This window comes from Marmota marmota, unplaced genomic scaffold (assembly GCF_001458135.2).
Source record: "Marmota marmota marmota unplaced genomic scaffold, marMar, whole genome shotgun sequence".
NCBI classification, from domain to species: domain Eukaryota; kingdom Metazoa; phylum Chordata; class Mammalia; order Rodentia; family Sciuridae; genus Marmota; species Marmota marmota.
Window position 1 is genome coordinate 40304224 of NW_025999842.1, and position 15137 is coordinate 40319360.

General features: G+C 33.9%; 1 protein-coding gene across 7 annotated transcripts in view; it reads left to right on the top strand.

The window, feature by feature from the left end:
* Pkib (cAMP-dependent protein kinase inhibitor beta) overlaps positions 1-15137 on the top strand; it is a 106309-nt gene that overhangs the window by 19873 nt on the left and 71299 nt on the right. For 2 of the 7 annotated variants that reach the window (XM_048796744.1, XM_048796910.1), the window contains exon 2: positions 5060-5157. The exons of the other annotated variants lie outside the window; for them this stretch is intronic. The gene's annotated coding sequence lies outside the window, so the exon portion shown is untranslated. The remainder of the gene's footprint in view (positions 1-5059; positions 5158-15137) is intronic. 7 annotated transcript variants of the gene reach the window in all.

Consider the following 15137-nt stretch of genomic DNA (forward strand, 5'->3'; position numbering starts at 1 on the left):
AAAGGGGGCATCAGGTGCACAGCCCAGTATCCTTTACACATGCCTCATCATGCCCTCCCTCTTCTATTGTGTCATGAAAAATCTTTCTTGTGCTGTATTACCCATATAGGACCATATACTGTGTAGAAATATTGTGTGTTGACTCATAATGCAACATGTTGCATTGATAGGAAAAGTACTCAGGAGCCAACTGAAAGAGTTCTCAATGGCCAAATTGGGAACAATTTGAATAACATAATAATGTGCTACTGGATTATAATCCAAAGTATAAAATATCTGTGATTTCAAGCTTTTATAGACAATGAGCTGTATAAACAAATAAATAGGAAAGAAGAGAAAAATCTCTTGTTCAGAATTTCAAATAAGTATATAAATATTCCACTCTCAATGAAGTTGAAAATAACACTCTATTCCTTCGTTTAGGGCTACACATAAAGACTTCTTTCTAAAAAGTACAGTGGAAAGCTGATGGGGTAGCAGCATAGCAACTTTACAGTGGAGAACCCTGATTAACACTTTCTTAGCAAGGTCAACATCAACAGTGATGTCATGTTGATATTAGGTACCTTTGATTTGATGTGAAAATATGATGCACTTAATATGGTACCCTTGATCTGATATACTTATTCTCTGTTGTCTTCCTCCTGAAATCCCTCATCCCCAGGTTAATCATAAGAAAAGTGTCAGACAATGCCAAATGAAGGACATCCTACAAAATACTTGGTCAGTACTTCTCAAAACTGTCAAGGTCATCAAAAACAAGGAAAGTCTAAAAACTGTCAAAGCAAAAAGGAGACATGATAATTAGGTATAATGTAGTATCCCAAATAAGATTCTAGAATGTCAAAAACTAAGGCAATATAATGTATAGATTTTAGTTGACATAATGTTCATTCACAAACCGTGACAAATGTACGATACTAATGTAAGATATTTTGAGTGGGGGAAATTAGATGTGAAATTATATAGAATCTTATTATGCTATCTTCAAGTTTTTTTTCCATAAATCTGAAACTACTTTAAAATAGAAAGTTTAGTTAAAAAAAAAAGGTATTATTATCACATGATCCAGCAATTCCCCTTCTGGACATAGGTCCAAGAGATTTGAAAGCAGGGTTTTGAAAAGATATTTGTATACTCATGTTAATAGTACCATTATTCACAATAGCCATAATGTGCAAGCAACTCAAGTGTACATTGATGGACAAATGGCTAAACAAATTGTGGTGTACACCTTGCAGTATTATCAACCTTTTAAAAATGAAATTTTGACACATGTTGCAACACGGAAAAACTTTGAGGATATTATGCCAAATGAAATCAGCCTGTCACAAAAAGGCAAATACTGTATGATTTCACCTACATGAAATATCTACAGTGGTCATATTCATGAAAAACGAAGTAGAATGGTGGTTACTAGGGGTTGGAGCAGGGGCATAGAGGTGGTTCTTTAATGGGTATAGAGTTTCATCTTTGCAATATAAAAAAGTTTCTGGATATTATTGCACAATAATATGAATATAACTTAACAATATTGAACTGTGTCCTTAAAAATGGTAAGTTTTGTTGCAGGCATTTATCTATAATTTAAAAAGGGGGGACAGAAATAAGAATAGGAAAGACAGTGGAATAAATTTGACATAACTTTCTTATATATGAATATACCACAGTGAATCTCTACATCATGTATGACCAGAAGACTGGGATCCTAATAAGAATAGGATGTATTCCATGTTTGTATAAATATGTCAAATTATACTCTACTGTCATGCATAAAAACAACAACAACAAAAGAATTGCTAATGATGAAATTAATGCTACATAGATATGGCTTATCTTTTCCTTTTCAGTTTATGGTCTTTAATACCCTGTTGGTTAACTATCAGGTGATATAAAGTCATAGAGATATAAAGAGAGAGGACAATTAGTTTCATTTATTTCAACCATTGATCACTCAAAAGCCATATAAAATTACCTGGAAACTAGCAGGCTAGAATGCTCATGAAGGGCCAGGAATTGAAGGGAGGGAAAAATGAATTGGCAGCATTTTATTTTTTTAAGTCTAAAATAAAAACGTCCTTGAGCTGAGGTCCTAGTACTAATTATATATAAAATGCTATTCAAGTTAATATCTTTCATTACCTCTTTAGAAGCACAATAAACACCTATGCTGCACACTCTACATTTCTTTTCTATTTATTTATTTATTTATTTATTTATTTATTTATTTATTTGGTGGGGGATACTGGGGATTGATCTCAGGAGTACTCAACCACTGAGCCACATCCCTAGCCCTATTTTGTATTTTTGTATTGTATTTATTTAGAGACAGAGACTCACTGAGTTGCTTAGCACCTCACTTCTGCTGAGGCTAGCTTTGAACTCACCATCCTCTTTGCCTCAGCCTCCCTAGCTGCTGGGATTACAGGCGTGTGTCATGGCACCTGGACACACTCTACATTTCTTCAGTTAAAAATCTACAACACAATGACCAAGAATAGGTACATATTTCTTTTTTGAACGTGTCCAGTTATGTCTGCTTTAAGAGACTTTAAGGAGATGGCATTAATACTTGCGCCAAAAATGACAGCTGAGTTGTTTTAATTAAATGTAAAGTTCAGTAAATTTACGCTTATCACAGTTTGAACCCTTTCTCTTTTTTTTGTCTTTTAAAATTTTATTTTGAATTGACGCATAATGAACTGTACATACTCATAAGGTCCAAAGTGATGTTTGAGATGTATATACATTTTATAATAGCCAAATCAGGTAATTAGCCTCTCTACCTTAAGCATTTGTAGTAATAACCTTCCACATCCTCTCTACTAGCTTTTAAAAAATATAAGAAACATTATTGTTAGGTATGGCCACCCTCTGTGCAGTAGAATACCAGAATTTATTCCACGTCTCTTACTGCACCCACTGTCTGTCTGTCTTCCCCTACTCTTCCTAACCTCTGGTAACTGTCATTCTATCCTTGGTTTCTATGAGATCAACTTTTTTGATTCCAAGTTTGAGTGAGATCATATGGTATTTGTTATTTCCTTTTCAGATTCAGGGTGTCTTGGAAATTCAAATATATTAGAGTATACTGCTTTGGATATTTTTTTTTTCTTTGGAAGCCAAAACATCACCTTCCCAGAAGGAATAATAAGATTTTGGTGTATGATGAGCAGATGCCTTTCTAGGCTCCTAGACTAAATCTAGTATTAAACAAGAGAAGCAAGTTTTTGTTTTGTTGCTCTTCAGGAAAAGCAATAACTGGATATTCACTACTTATTGTATGTGATCTTTGAATCCCAGAGCAACCTGGAGATAGGTAGGATAAATATTTCCATGGCCACTTGATGAGCAAGATTTCTGTCATTTACCTACAGGAAAGGAGATGACGCCTCAAAATCAAAGGCTGATAAATGGATGAATTGGAACCTGCACTTGTTCCGTGTCCCAGCACCTGTGTTACAAGCCCTTAGGATTTTTTAAAATTATTGGCTCACTAGAAAGCCATAAATAATGTGAAAAGCACACTTAAAATAGTATCTGACATAAGGCTCTTGACATTTTTGGAAAAAAAGCATAATTTATTTGAGAGTCTGAGTGAATTATATATATCACTATATATAATTGTTGGATTTCATACAAATTAAAATTTCAGTTACTGTATTTATGTGAATGGTCTGCAGAAGCTGTATTGGAAGGTGACTGTCTCAGACCAGGGAATATAGAGATGAATGTCATAATCTCTAATTATCAGACTTGATGGGATGGGGGAAGGATGGGCAGGGAGGGTCAGTTTAGATGGTATCTGTGTGAATGGAATTGAAAGAGTGGGCTGTGGAATGGACACAATTAGCCTGGACAGCAGAATTTGATGGTTTATTAGAAAGAAAGAGGGGTGAGAAAACTGAAGACAGCACAAATCCCCAAATACATAATATAACACTAGATTCTCCTGCTCTGAATAACCCAAGTAAAATTAGACAGCACATATAAGCAGAGGAATATTGACATTACCAGCACTGCATTTAGGGGTAAAATGAACAGATGATCTCCATAAAATGAAACAAACAAACAACAAAATAAAAATCACAGCTTTCTCATCTTAGACAGCTAAGTATTTACTATGCATCTTCTCAAATATGTAGGCTGCCTGAGTGAAAGGGGCTCTTATTTATTTGGTGATTAGTTGTAGCTACCTCTATCAAAAGTCTATATAGAAATGGGCCAGGTGCAGTGGCACATGCCTGTAATCCTAGCAGCTCCAGAGGTTGAGGCAGGAGGATCACAAGTTCAAAGCCAGCCTCAGCAACTTAGCGAGGAGAACCTGTCTCAAAATAAATTAAAAATGGGCTGGGGATGTGTCTCAGTGGTGAAGTGCTTCTGGGTTCAATCCCTGGTACCAAAACAAACAAACTGACAAAGTATATATGGAAAAGAAATAACTAGATTTTTTCCATATTATTAGTTTTTAAATGAGGACGTTTAATACAGAAATATCTAAAAGAATATGAAGAACAAAAACATATAAGTGGGTCAGCTACAAATATCCAAATTTTGATACAGAGGCAATTGATGTGCACTGGATTTTATTGAGTTTGTTTTCTCTCCAAGAATCGCAATCACTATGTCATGTGATTGGGAAAAACAGTGTCCTAGTTCCTTGGTACTGAAATTCAGAGTTGAACTGCTGCAGAGTTATGGCACTTTTTAAGTCACATATTTGGGGAAATCTCTCATTCATCTAGTGAATCTGTTTACAAGAAAATTTGCTCAGATTGGTGGGTTTCAATGAAACAAAATAATAAAAAGAAACATACTCCTCATTTATAAGGAAGTATGGCGCTCTTACTCAGGAACCTTCTGTTCCCAGAGAAGTAGAAAAGAAAAAAAATTGGGATGAGGAATGAAAAAATGACAATGAATATTCTTAGAATTGTGTGGCATTTGATCATTACATTAGTTGTTTTAGACCAAGGGAACCACTTGTTCTTTTCTGTAAGACAAGGAACTAAAGAGGTTTATCTTAATAAACCTGTTTTTCCCACTTTGTTTTCTTCAGGGATCATGATATACTGAGAAAGGGACTCAATCAAGATAAATCTGGGGAAAGCAGGAAACCAAAAATTGTTGAGTCCACTTTGGTCAGAAAAGATAGAGGTGGGTACACCTTTTGTTCCATCAGTCCTAGTACTCAGGGTGTCCCTGAAAAAGTCTTTTTGCTATAAAGCTTGAGGACAGCAATAGAAAGGTAAGGTGATAATGTCTTCATTTTGGAAAATCTATCAATATAGTTTAATCAACAAATTTATAGCAGATTATACATACTCAGAACCCAAGACACACATTTCTGTCTCAGCTATGGACCAGCGATTAGTAGAGAAACTGAACTTGGTTTTATATTTCCATTCTTTGTTTTGCCTATTTAAATTGTTCTCAGTAGAGGCAGCTATTTAATCAAAATAATGTTTTAAAAAATTACAGTATTTACACAGGAGAGAAATTCACAATTTACCTTCAGTTCTTATAAACTCATTGCTTATAATTAGTCTCCTCAGAGATCATAGTAATAAATCTATAATCAGTGTGTACAAGTAAATTTTCTTGATGATTCTAACACTGGTAGACATAATCCTCAAAGTAATGCCTTTTTGAGAAATACACACACACACACACACCCTCTACTTGGTATGTCTTAACAATTAGACCACGTTCGTTTTTCAGGTTATTACTGTTTCACCAAAGTTCTATCAGATTGGTAGAATTTGCTCTGAGGCCAGGCTAATCACTTAGTGCTGCCTTTGTTCTTTCACCCAGAATGGGAGGCTGGCTCCCCCACTGCAGTTTAGATGACAGATTCTGAGAACAGATCAAGCAGGCCTGGTGCAGGCTCCAGCATCCTCCTCCCATTCTGATTCCTATGAGGACAGAGTTCCAGGAGAACAGGACAGAGTGGCTGCATTCCATGTGGTCCAGTCTCAGTGTCTGGTTTTTTTTTTTTTTTTTTTTTGGTGGTGGTTTTGGGGATTGAACCCAAGGTCTTGTGCTTGGAAGCAAGCATTTTACCAACTGACCTATATCCCCAGCATTCTTGCCTGATTTTCTTACACTAGCATACTCCTTTCCTGTTAGTCCACTGTGACTTTGTGACTTTGCTTAGACCTTGGCAAAGGGGCCATTTCCATGTCTCATCAGAGCATTTTATTTTATTATTTATTTTTTATTTTTATTTTTTTAAAGAGAGAGCGAGAGAGAGAGAGGGAGAGAGAGAGAATTTTTTAACATTTATTCTTTAGTTTTCGGCAGACACGACATCTTCGTATGTGGTGCTGAGGATCGAACCCGGGCCACACGCATGCCAGGCGAGCGCGCTACCGCTTGAGCCACATCCCCAGCCCCAGAGCATTTTATTTTAATGTCAAATTTTTAATGTGTCAGTGTATCTAAGTTTAAGAATTAGATGCTTTACTTGAGTTTTTCTTTTTATACTGAAGTCATTTTCACAAATATTTTATCAAACATATTTATATTAACACATAAAGCACTAGAATTTCCATACTGGGAAAAAAATAACCAGTAGAAATGTAACTATTAATTTTGTATTAATGAAAAATGAAAGCTAATGTATAAAATAATTAACTGGGTCAGCATTGTGGGTTGAGTGTGCGGTGACATCTAGCATAATCCTGCTTAATTTTTATGATAGGTTTGTGAGGAAGGTAAGGAGGCATGTATTTACTCTGAGATTAAAGGGTACCTTGCCAAATGCACATATTTAGTTAGTGGGTGGTGAATTTAGGATTTGAGTCTAATTCTGTCTGATGCTTATACCTATGTCCTTGACCAGCCTGGATAGGAAGCTTTGACAGGAGCCAAAATGCTGTCTGTTTAAATGAATAAAGCATCTTTTCTTTCATCAGGTATTTATATTGATTGGTGAAAAGATGCACTGGTAAGGAACACATTGTTCCTATATTCAATGCCCTCTATGATAGAGATATAATATTTTTCAGATTTATTTTAAAAAATGAATAATACTATAAAACTCCTCCAAAGATCCAAAAAATAATAATAAAAGTATCACAAAAAAGGAAAAATCACACAAAAAAATCAGTGAAATATTATTAAAGGAATTAGAAATCAATAAAATAAAATAATACAACAAAGGTGTTTGTTCTAGGAAGGTGAAAGTATCTCAGTTGTGAGAAATTTATTAAAATAATTTCATACAGCTAGAGAATAAAACCTCTATTCTTTTTATTTGATTCCAATTGATATTTGATAAAATGCAATGATTTTTTTTAAAAAATAACATATACATACTATATAGTAATATGTAGAGAAGCCATTACAATGCAAAATAACTGATTGCAAGGAAAGAGAGAAACAATAGAGACTTACTACACAACCAATTTCTTCACCTGTAGTTTACATGAGTCTATAAATTCTAAACAATTAAATAAAAATACAATTTTTTTGTTTATATTACATATAATAGGAACTGCTCTAAATGCTTACAAGTATAATTCTCACAACAATCCTAGAGATACAAACTACTGTCATTCTCATTTTACGCAAGAGAAAACTGAGGCCTAGAGAAGCTAAGCAAGCAGCTAAGTTGCCAGGTAAAGAGTAGCAGAGCTGAGTCAGAACTCAGGTTGTTTGACACATGAGTCTTAAATACTCTTATGCTGAATCCCCAAAACTGTAATTATTAGGAAACAATGCCATTTTTTCCTTAAAATACATATTTCTTTAATAAAAATCCTGAGAAAACTGAAAAGCCATTAGAGTAATGATTTCTTTTAAAGAGGCATATTGAAGATAAGTGTGTATAAACCAGTTTATTTTACCATAATGGCAATAAATAGAAAGAATGTTGAAAAACATCCCATTTATAAAAACAATGGGATAGCTACGAATAAACTACAGGAAATGTGGATGAAGTAGAATACGAAAATAGTGATGATATATAGGGAAACAAAAAGTGAGGGATTAGCAATAATGACCATTTATATATTCCTGGATGACAATAATAAGTGTTGTATAGATGTTAATGTCCTCAAACTAATTATGAAGTTAATACAGTTTTGCTTAAAACACCTAAGAGATTTCTGGGAAGAATTTGGTGAAATGGAAGAATAGACAACCTGGGACAAGCAAATTTTTGAAAAAACAGTGATAAAGTAACTTGCTGTTTTCTAAGTATTAAAACATACTACCAAGTTATAATTAAGACAGTGTGGTACTTTTATTTTAATAAAATGGAAACTTAGCAGAGTTAAATTACTTTGAAAATCCCTAACAAGTTAAAGCATATAAAAGTAAGTGTAATAAAGACAAGATTTTAATTGATGAAGAAAGTGCTGAGCATTTAATGAGGTACAACAATAATTACTCAATGTTAGGAAAAATGTAAATTTTTATATAATATACAAACGAATAAGTAACATGTTAATAAAAAATAAAGAGATATAACTGGAGGAAAATAAATGAATAATTTTGTAATCTTTTTTAACATGACATCAAATACAGGAACCATGGTTAAAGATTGATATGTTAACGTAGCTGTACACATCAACAGAGAGGAGACACAACTAGTGTGATTTTACAATGTATTTAAAATTTTTTTGTGGATTGTTTTTGAGAACAGAATCAAAGAATCAGTAAGTACTGATTGATACCACAAATACAGGATTGAAGGCTTGTTAAGGCAGGCACCATCCTGGGATAGTTCTGATTTGGTATTGTACCCATGAGGCACATAGTATAGTTTAATTTAAGGTCTGGTATTGTGATGCCTCTTGCTTTACTTTTCTTACTATTTTTTACTATTGCTTAGCTATTCTGAGTCTCTTAGTTTGCCAAATGATTTCATGACTACTTTTTCTATTTCTTTTTATTTTATTATTAGTTGTTCAAATTTTTTTCTATTTCTACGAAGAATGTCATTGGAACCTTAATAGAAATCGCATCAAATCTGTATAGGGCTTTTGGTAATATGACCATTTAAATAATATCAGTTCTGCCTATCTAAGAACATTGGAGATCTTTCCATCTTCTAAGGTCTTCTTCAATTTCTTTCTTTAGTGTCCTGTAGTTTTCATTGTAGAGGTCTTCTACCTCTTGTATTAGATTGACTCCTAAGTACTTTTTTTTCCTTAAGGCTATTGTGAATGGGAGAGTTTTCCTAATTTCTCTTTCAACTGGTTCATCATTGGTGTATAGGAATGATATTGATTTATGGGTGTTAATTTCATATCCTGCTACTTTTCTGAATTTATGAGTTCTAGAAGTTTTCTGGTTGAGTTTTGGGTCTTCTAAACATAGAATTGTGTCATCAGAAATAGGGATAGTTTGAGCTCTTTTTTAATCTGTGAGTATCCCTTTAATTTATTTCTTTTGCCTAATTGCTCTGGCTAGAGTTTCCAGGACTATGCTGAAAGTGGGAAGAAGTGGGAAAAGAGGGCATCCCTGTCATGTTCCTGGAGGAAATGCTTTTAATATTTTTTCATTTAGAATGATGTTGACCTTGGATTTAACATATATAGCTTTTACAATCTTGAGGTATGTTTCTACTATCCCTAGTTTTTCTAGTGTTTTGGATATGAATGAATGCTATATTTTGTCAAATGTTTTTCCTGCATATTTCAATAATCATGTGATTCTTGTCTTTAATTTTATTGATGTAGGAATTACATTTATTGATTTCTGTATGTTGAACCAACCTTATATCCCTGGGATTATCTCCACTTGATCATGATGCACTATCTTTTTAAACATTTTTTATGTGATTTGCTAGTATTTTATTAAGAATTTTTGCATTTAAGTTCATGAATGATATTGGTCTGATGTTTTCTTTTCTTGATGTGTCTTTTTCTAGTTTTGGTATGAGATAATGCTAGCTTCATAGATGAGTTTGAAAGGGTTCCCTCCTTTTCTACTTCATGGAATAATTTGAGGAGGATTGGTGTTAGTTCTTCTTTGAAGGTCTGGTAGAACTCAACTGACAATCCTTCTGGTTTCAGGCTATAGTTTGTAGGCTTTTGATGCTGTCCTTAACTTCACTGCTTGAAATTGACCTTTTAAAATATTCTATGTTCTCCTGATTAAATTTGGGTAAGTCATATGTCTCTAGAAACTAGTTTGTGTCTTCAAGATTTTCTACTCTACTGGAGTATAAGTTTTCCAATTAGATTTTTATTATCATCTGTATTTCAATAGTATCTGTGGTGATATTTCCATTTTTATCATGAGGCTTAGTAACTTGAGGTTTTTTTTCCCTCTCTCTAAGTTAATGTGGCTAAAGGTTTATCAAATTTATTTATTTTTTCAAAGAACTAACTTTTTGTATGGTTGATTTTTTTGATTTTTTTATTGATTTCAACTCTCATTTTAATTATTTCCTGTCTTCTACTGCTTGTGATGTTTCATTCTTCTTTTTCTAGGACTTTGAGACATGGTGTTAGGTTATTTATTTGGTTACTTTTTTTCTTTTAATGAATGAATGAATTGTGATGAATAGAATAGAATAAACTTTTAGAATTGTCTTCATAGTGTCAGAGAGATTTTGATAAGTTGTGTTGCTATTCTCATTTACCTCTGAGCATTTTTAAAATTTCTTCCCTGAATTCTTTTGCTATCTACTGGTTATTCAATAGAGTATTATCCAGTCTACAGGTGGTCCAGTAGCTTCTGTTTTTTAAATTTTATCATTGATTTCTAATTTCACTCCATTATTATCTGATAGAATATAAGATATTATCTCTATATTTTTGTATTTGCTATGCATTACTTAGTGTCCTAAGATATGGTCTATTTTAGAGAAGTATCCATGTGCTGCTGAGAAGAAAGTATATTCAGTCATTGATAGATGAAATATTCCTTATATGTCTATAAAGTCTAAATTATTTGTGTTTTTTATTTCTATAGGCTTCTTTATTTAGCTTTTCTTTGTAGGATCAATCTAATGATAAGAAAAACATGTTAAAGTCACCTGGTATTATTGTGTTGTGGTCTATTTGATTCTTGAAATTGAGAAGTGCTTGTTTGCTATATATAGATGCTCCATTGTTTGGGGCATAAATATTTATAATTGTTATGTGTTGTTGACATATAATTCCCTTAAGCAGTATGAAATGTCCTTCTTTGTCCCTTCTGATTTATTTTGGCTAGAAATCCACTTTATCTGATATGAGGATAGAAACCCATGCTTGTTTATGAGATCCATGTGAATGATATATTTTTTTCCCATCCTATTACCTGGATGTATTTGCCTGTGAGGTAAGTCTCTTGGAGACAGCATACTGTTGGATATTGCTTTTTAATCCAATCTACTAGTCAATGTCTTTTGATTGATGCAATCTTATTATTGAGAACATATTTTTATTCCTCGTCATTTTGATTTATTTATGGTTTATAGTTTGAATTAGTCTATCCTTTGATTGACTATTCTTCTACTGTAGTTCCTCCCTTTGCTGGTTTTCACTTTTATTTTTCATTTCTTCTTTATGAAATATTTTATTGGGTATGATTTGTAGTGTAGGCTTTGTAGTTGTGAATTTTCTTAATTTTGTTTATCATGGAAGGTCTTACTTCATTGTCAATTCTGTAGCTTAGTTTTGGTTGATATGGTATTCTTGGCTGACATCCATTTTCTTTCAGAACTTGGTCTATAGTATTCCAAGACTTCCTAGCTTTGAATGTCTGGGTTGTGAGATCAGCTGAGATCTGGATTGTTTCCATCTAAATGTGACCTGTCATTTTTCTCTCACAGCTTTTAAAATTCTATCCTATTTTAGGCATAACATATCCTGTACGTTAGGCATTCTTATTGGCTTGGTGTGGGTCTGTTTTAATTTTGTATATTTGAGATCCTGTAAGCTTCCTGTATTTGATTTTTCATTTTATTCTTAAGTTTTGGGAAAATGAACCTTCATCTATCCTGATAAGTCTTATAGATAGTCTTTTCATGTTTTCCCATATTTCTCTGAAGTTCTGTTCATAGTCTCTTAACATCTCTTAACATTTCTCCATGGTCAACTTTATTTTTACATTATATATTTTGTCTTCATTGCCTGAAACTTTATCTTCTAAGCTGTCTAGTCTGCTGGTGATAGTTTCCATGGAATTTTTAACTTGACTTATTGATTTCTTCATTTCAAGGATTTATTTTTGATTTTTTTCCAGAATATTTATGTCTTTATTGAAGTAATTGTTCACTTCCCAAATTCTCTCTTTCACTCCTTATATGTCTTTTATCTCACACATCAGTTTAACTATGAACATTTTAAACTCCTTCTCTGACATTTCTTCCACTGTAATGTTGATGAATTCTATTACTGAAGTATTTTTGTTTGGGGAAATTTGTTCCCTTGTTTTTTCATTTTGTTTGTGTGTCTGCTCATCTAATAGTAGGGATCTGAGGCAGTAGAGTTTCTCCTATGTGGCCTTATAATTTCCCTGAAGGTTTCCAATGCTTCATCATTTAGGGGGTGACAATTAATAACAATAACCAATGCAAACAACATACAGCATTAAATAAAATAGTTTCTGCTATGATATCTACAATGTTAATTGTTGCAATAAACAGAAATCATGTGATCAGGTAATGCCCACAGTAAAAACAGTAAGCTTGCAAAAGGGTTTATGATTTTGACTGGTGAACAGGGAGAGAACAGAACTGATGTCAGATGTGATGATTATGAGGTAGGAGGAGAGAAAATAGAAGTGAAAAATTAAAGGAAGACTGAAAGAACAATAAATGTTGGCTATTAGCTGAAGAAAAGAGAAAAAGACAGTCAAGGGAAACAAAAGTGAGAGAAAATTTATATAAAATAAAAATTTTTAAAAATAAAAATAAAAGAACACAAAACAAAAAAGAAATATACTAATCAAACATCCTAGACCTCAAATTACTGATGCAGCCATCCAAAATTATTGCCTTCAAAAAATGCTAGAAATGAGAAAAAAAGAAACAAATGTGAATATGTGTAAGTGTCCGTGAACCACTCAGATCACAATTAAAGAGAGAAAATTAAAAAATTTTAAAATAATAAAAAAATTAAAAAAAAAGATCTTGATGAAAAGTTAAAGAACTTTTTCCATTCGAGCTCAAAAGCTTCTTGGCTTCATTTCACAGCAGTGTTAGTTTGGGTGGGCTGGAGTATGATATCTGCTCCACCCTTAGGATGGAATTGTAAAATATGAGAGGATATACCATGGGCAGAGATCCTCGATGTGAGGTCCAGGCTTAGTTAAGCTCCAGGCTCTTCACTGAATGCAAATTGATCTGAAGACTTTTAATGAGTGCACCTCTAGGATCCAACAGTGGCCATTTATGCTTGAATACTGCACCCCAGGGATTTTGCCTGGGTTCCACTCGTGAAGTGGAGGAGTCAATCTTTAGTCCCCTCCATCACCTGCAGACCCTGCAATTTCTCATTTCTTGAGTTCAGTCTCCAAACTCAACCACTCATGTTTTTGCCCGTTGGAATCCCTGGCAGGGTGAATCTCTCCCAGCTTATCCTGCAAATGGCCAGATTGGAGTAGGAGAAGTCTCTTGGGTTTCCATGACCAGTATTCTTTTGGGTAAACCCCGTTCACATTTGATTTTCTCCTGGTCACTTAGGCACACTTTATGTTGTGCAATGTGGGTTTGCTAGTCCTGTATTTAGGGCCAAGCTTGTGTTTGTTAGAAATCAGCTCCCCCATCTGCTGGTCCCAGAGCCACAGCTGCAAAATTGTTTCTTCCTCTGTCCTCCACAGGAAGCCAGGAGAGATGTGGCTTCTTTCTCATACAAGAATATTGTGCAACATGGCTTTCAGTTTAGTCAGGCATTTATTTGATCTTTGATCTTTCTGTACCCAGACATACCTCAGGCATCCTAAAATATGGGTTCCTTTAATTCCCTTATCTCTCACTTTGCTCACATAGAGACTGCTCTGGTTGGTACCTCCATCAGCAGCAGTGGTGGCACTGGGGATTTTCCCCCTTATTTTATTATATACAAACTCCTGAATCCCTGATCTGCTTGGAATGTCCAATATTAATTCCTACTAAATCCCCACTTTCTTTTTTTCTACATACCTTACTGAGAAAGGTGCCTATCTGCTTTTTTTTTTTTTCATGCCACAGAGCAGCCAAGAAAGTGATCTCTTCTTTTCTGCCATCTCGAAAATTTCTTGCTTTGTTTTATTGTAGAGTATGGTAGAAGAAAGATTGTTTTCTTCATCTCTGTCCAAATAACTTTGATCTTTCAAAACTGGGGCCCTAGAACAGATGTGAATGGGAAATTTATAATGATCAATGAACAATGGAAAAATTTTAAAGTTTCGGTTTATGTAAAATGTGCCAAATTATACCAGTCTGTACTATCACAATCAATTTACAAACTAACAAAATAGTAAATTTTATCCAGGGTCCTATTATTATAATTGCTGATTCTGAGCCCAATCTCACGGAAAAGAGTAACCTGTGGCCTTATAGACTTCCTCATCTATCTGTTTGCATCCAGTCCCTCTCTGTGTTTCTGGCCAATGTACTGGTTCCTGGCCATTGCTGTTCCTCCTTGTTGCACCTACCCTTGATCATGCACTTCTGCATTCTCTAGCTGACATTGACTCCTCATCTCCCCCATCAATATTGACCTTTTGTTTGCAGGCTGAAATTGCACAATGTTGTAGGTTCAGCCATTCCCTGCCTTCTAGTAGTAACCATTGTCCCTGATTGAGTTTGTTACTTCAACTCTTTTATCCATCATCCCTGAAGAGTTTTCTTTCTCTGACACAATATTCTCCCCAGTTAGGTCCTGATCCTGCAGTTTGGCCAAAAGCAATCATCAGCATTCTTCCTGTAAAGACTTTTAGATACTGGTGAAGTTATATCACAGGCAGATCCATCCTGTCTGCTCAGGAGATGTGCCTGGAAATGTATGAATATAAAAAATAGGAAAGAAAGAGAAAGAAGGGAAGGAAAAAAAAGGAGAATACAGTGTAACTATAGCTCTAATAACTGGTTCCAAACAAACACTGGTTTTTAAAACATGTATCTTTATTTGTGCATAGATATATACTTGGTATATATATATATATATATATATATATATATATATATATATATATATATATATATATATATT